We start from the raw sequence: 4,959 nt of genomic DNA on the forward strand, positions 1-4,959 counted from the left end.
TATATATATATGCCTACGAGACTCAAGCAACAAACATCAATTCCATCAATCTATTTCTATCCCTTCTAACACTGAGCAACCCATAATTGTAAACATATCGTCAATGGATTTAATGGTTCAACAGATAAATCAAAAGACCCACAATTGTAAACATATCGTCAATAGATTTAATGGTTCAAGAGGTAAATCAAAAGACCATTGCAAGCAATTGAACAATACTGCATCGCATGCGCTAGTTGTACTTTTACATCAAGTTTACGCAGCCACAATAGCTATATATAAAGTAACTGAATTTGGGACCAATTACATGAAAGTTATATGTAAATTTATTCTGGTTAAATCGATTTTCTGGGTCATGGACAAAGATTCAACGGGCATCCTTCTTTGTTTCTAGGACAGAACCAGGCGCCGGTGCACTGGCCGGAACACTCGGTGGGGCCGCACGCGGCCTGCCCGATCCGCCAGCTGCACGCGGGCCACACCGTTAGATCTCCATTCAGTAAAATAATTCGATGCAATAAATTTCATCCACGATGCAGCAATTTTTGTCAATAGTTGTAATAAAAATATAGTTGTAGCAAAAAAAAATCTACGTGATCATAGAAAAAAGAAGTTGATGATGCGTGGTAGCAAAACAAAATAAGGGTTGTAGCAAAACAATCCGGTGAACTCGGATTGCAACTCTCATGAACGTGTATGCAACTTTTTTAGTGAATGGTTGCAGCAAAAATGGATACCGGTTGTAGCAAAAATTAACACGATTGTATCAAAAGTCAAACGCCAGTTGTAGCAAAAATCCAACGAACTCGAGTTGCAATCAAGCGTGAATATAGCTTTTTGAATAAACAAATTATAGCAAAATGACAAACGTTTATATCAATTTTACACATAGTTACAGCAAATCTGATAAAAAAAATATTGTATATTCCTGATCAATAGCGAGCCGTGCGGGACCGAACGATTCGGCCGATGCGCCAGCTCGAAGCGTTTACCTCGTTTCTACTCCAACCCTTGCTATTTCCACGAAGTTGACTTATCTAAACTACAGATAGTCAACTCACATACATCTACAGTGCTAGATCGAATCTTTTGATGCACGAAATTGACTGAAGAAATGTCAATTACATTGATCAACACAGATAAATTGTAGACCGATCTAATCTGTGCTAATCTACCCCCGAAGCAGGAATCGATCACGGCGGCTAGCCGGTGAGGAGCCTCCGGTACCCCTGCGGCGGCCGGGGTAAGAGTGCTGAACAGCCGCGACTCTGCTCGACATTGGAGAGCCACTTCTTGGCAGTGCGAATCAGCCCCGACCTATGCCGCCTCTGCTGCTCGATCTCGATGGCGTCGCTAAGGCGGAGCTCCACCGTGTCGCGCAACGAGGCGTCGTGCGGGCAGGCCTTGACGGCCCGTGCCGCCACGGTGCGCGCCCGCCTGGCGTCTCCGTGACGGAGCTCGAACGCGAGGTACGCGCACCAGTAGTCGCCGTACTCGTCGGCGGTGGTGCCGTCGTCATCCTTGCGGAGGTTTCCATCCTTGGCGCAGACGGCGCCCCACTGCTCGAAGAGCCACCGGGCAATGCCGACGCCGCCGAGGCCGTCGTCCAGCTCCATGGCGATCCACGTCCTGTAGACGGACGCGTAGTCCTTGACGCAGCAGAGGGCGCCGCGGAGCAGGTCGCGCGCCTCCTTCATGTCGCCGTCGATCCTGCGCATCTCCCGCGCCGTCTCGCACCATCGCAGCGCCTGGGCGCGCGCGGGCTTGCTGGCGTCCAAGAACTCGTAGACGCTCTGCCGCCGTTGCCGCTGGGCCTCGTCGAGTACAGCCATCCCCATCTCTCTCCTGGACGAACCGAAGCAGATGGTTGTATCCCTGGTAAATGTCTAGCAATTAGGGCGTATGAGATGAATAGCAGAGGGAGGACTGGAATTTGTAAGGGGCTTCCAGTTCGACCCCAAGCCGTCGTCGGAGACGAAGCCAGGCTGCTGAATCCTCTTTGGGTTCTGTGGATTCACGTCTCCGTTGCCGACAGGAATCCAAGCACATTTGGACGGCTCTGATCATACAGAAAAGCAGAACCGATGAATCACCAGGCGTTCATCTCGTACATTGAGAAGAGTCTGACATTTAGTCGGAGTGGTATTTGGATTTCTTCATTTGGTGAGACGGTATTTGGATGTCGATGTCAGAGTTTAGCTTATACGCGGCCAATATAAAGAAATCGGCCAGTGCTATAAATCATCTGTATCTGTACTATTAAAAACACGAAAGGGTAGATCCATCTTCAAATCTTAACCCTCTAAACACTCAATCAACGGCATGGATATTACGTTAACGAAACTAAACAGTTTTTGTTAGCGCTAATCACACACCCCGCACGTCGTCTCGTGGTTAATCCCGGCCTCTCGCGTTCTCCCCCTGCTGGCCCCGCACGCCGAGTCTCCCACCGCTCGCCCCGCTCGCCGCGTGTCCTCCCCCGCTCGCCGCGTGTCCTCCCCCCGCTCGCAGCGCTTGCCCTGCTCGTCCCCCCCCCCCCCCCCCCCCCGCGCTCGCCGCGCCGCGCCTCCTTCCCGCGCTCGCCGCACCGCGCATCCCCCTGCTCCCCGCGCTCGCCGCGCCGCGCCTCCTCCTCTCGCTCGCCGCGCATCCCCCCGCTCGCCGGACCTACGTATCCACGCGCAGGCGACCACCGTGTCGCGCTGCCCCACCTCCCCCCTGTTTCGCCTGTGCGCCTGACCAGAGTCGTCCTGTCACCGGACGGGCGGAGCGCCCTCTGTACCGCAGCCGGCGGACACCTTCGGCTCCACGCGACGGCGACGAACGCGCCCCGTCTACAGATAACCCGCCTCCACGCCACGCGGCTGGACCTTGCCGCCATTGATCTCCGCCTCGGCTTGGGACCTCTGGCCAGCTGACCGACATTTGCTTTGTTTTTTTGTGGTATGGATCACTTCCCCTCTCTACGTGTTGTTTGATGAATAACAAATTTCTGAATTTTTGTGATGAACGATATTCAGATTCGTTCTGATTGAAATGCCAATCTTTTGTTTCGTTGTTCTCATGTTCTATTTCAGTGTCTTCTACTGTCAGTTCTAACCTTACTTCTGAGTCCCATCGTTAAAACAAATATGCAAACATATGTACTCGAGTATGGACTGTAGGAGTTCTTACCAAATTTTTGTAGGACGACGTACTAAGTGTGCGTGCTCATTGTTGCACTAGAGGCCCTTCTGAACCTAACTGATATGTTATCTCCTTTTCATTTTATTTTTTGAGTAATGTCCACCTATCATGTTAAAGCAATTTCTCATCCCAAATAAATGTTACCAGTGTGTAGAAAAACAATCTGATTATGTTTTTCATCTTATTTTTTGTTTGTACTACCACTAATTGTGTGCAGCAGTTTGTTAGTGCCTATGTAATTGATTATTCATGATAAAAAACGGCTCTTTGTACTGGTCTCTATTCTTCACACTGTCGAAAACTCAATCCTTATAAAGAGGGGATAAGTATGTGAGCAGCAAGGGATTTATTTTATAGATTGTATTGGTTTTGCTGAAGCATCAAGGCAACCATTCAAAGGAGGTTGTTAACAATGAGGCACTGATGAAGAAGAGCATATGTGGCTTTGCCTAACTCATCTGGTTATTCAAGGTCTGAAAGTTGTCATTGTTAGACGTCAGTTTGAAATGTACACTTGTAAACACTCAAAAAATTTCGTTTCCTTTGTTTACTATTGTTAATGCTTGGTCAGTCATGGTAGACTATACATGGTAGGGCTATACATTCCACTAATAGTGGTCTCACTGAAATTCTTTCTTAATACTGGAACCTCTATCCATTTCACTAATACCGGTCTCATTGAAATAAGTATCTCTATCAATTCCCCTAATACTGGTCTCACTGAAATTCGTTCTTAATATATTTATATGTTATATTTACTAATCTTATCAATCTATCCCATAATATTTCTTTAATTTTTGCTAAATTTTGGTGGGAAGTCACATTTCCTCTATCTCAAGATCTCCGATGTCTAGCTCACTAATATTTCCACACAATTATTAGGATTGAAATCTGTGATGCTTATAAATGTATATTTGTTTCTATTTTCTTTTAATGATTTGTGTTTTTATGACTAGGTTCTTGAATAACTCCAAGCTTGGGGAGCATTGCAGACATAGTTTTAAATAGCGGGCTAGGGCAAATAGTGGCGAGCCTCTAAATCAGCTATAGCGGGCTATAGCGGCATATTTATACATGAAACCATTTAGCGGCACTGTAACATCCCAAATTTTGGAATGTTAATAAAATTGTTAGATTGATTGTTTGTTTGTTTGAGTGATTGAAACTTGAGTGAAATTTGAAACTTTTCAAAAACTTTTGAATGAGCGGGGATAAAATGACTTTTCCGTTTCCTGTGAGTTCAAATTCATCTTTTTAAAACCAGCGAGAGGAGATAGCATGACTTCTTCAACTACAAAGAATTTGAACCAAGGTGGCACTTGAATTTTCTTTCGATTTTTCCTTTGCATTTTGTTTTCTTCTTCACTCAAGAAATGTCGGAAAAAATATTATGTTAAACAGAAAAGAGAGGAGGAACATGACCCTCCAAAGCCAGGGGCATTTGTTGAAGTATTTTGAGCCAAGAAAACAAAATTTAATTGAGAAAATATTTGCGAAAAGAAATGAAGCATTTAGGGGATTTTCTGAAAAAAAAACATTTTTTTTGAAGTTTTTATTTCGGCCGTGGAAAAATGTTCATCATGTAGAGATTATTTTTCTGAAAATTTTGGTATATAATACCCCTATATTCCATGCTTAAACTATTTCCTATTACACGTTTTTCTTTCCTAGTTTTAATAAAAAGGAAACAACTTTTATTTAGGAAAGGCATCTAGGCCCAAAAGGAAACAGATCCGGCCTAGGGAATTCCGTCATCCCCTACCTCGAGCGCCT

The 4,959-nt window shown here is 45.5% G+C and overlaps 1 long non-coding RNA gene across 1 annotated transcript; it reads left to right on the plus strand.

Annotated features, from left to right (window-relative positions):
• The first annotated feature begins 2,647 nt into the window (after nucleotides 1-2,647).
• LOC123451229 lies at nucleotides 2,648-4,331 on the plus strand. The gene is made up of 2 exons (XR_006632118.1): nucleotides 2,648-3,657; nucleotides 4,143-4,331. It is a non-coding gene; the product is annotated as an uncharacterized LOC123451229 (long non-coding RNA).
• Nucleotides 4,332-4,959: the final 628 nt, after the last annotated feature.

Source organism: Hordeum vulgare, chromosome 4H (assembly GCF_904849725.1).
Source record: "Hordeum vulgare subsp. vulgare chromosome 4H, MorexV3_pseudomolecules_assembly, whole genome shotgun sequence".
NCBI classification, from domain to species: Eukaryota; Viridiplantae; Streptophyta; class Magnoliopsida; order Poales; family Poaceae; genus Hordeum; species Hordeum vulgare.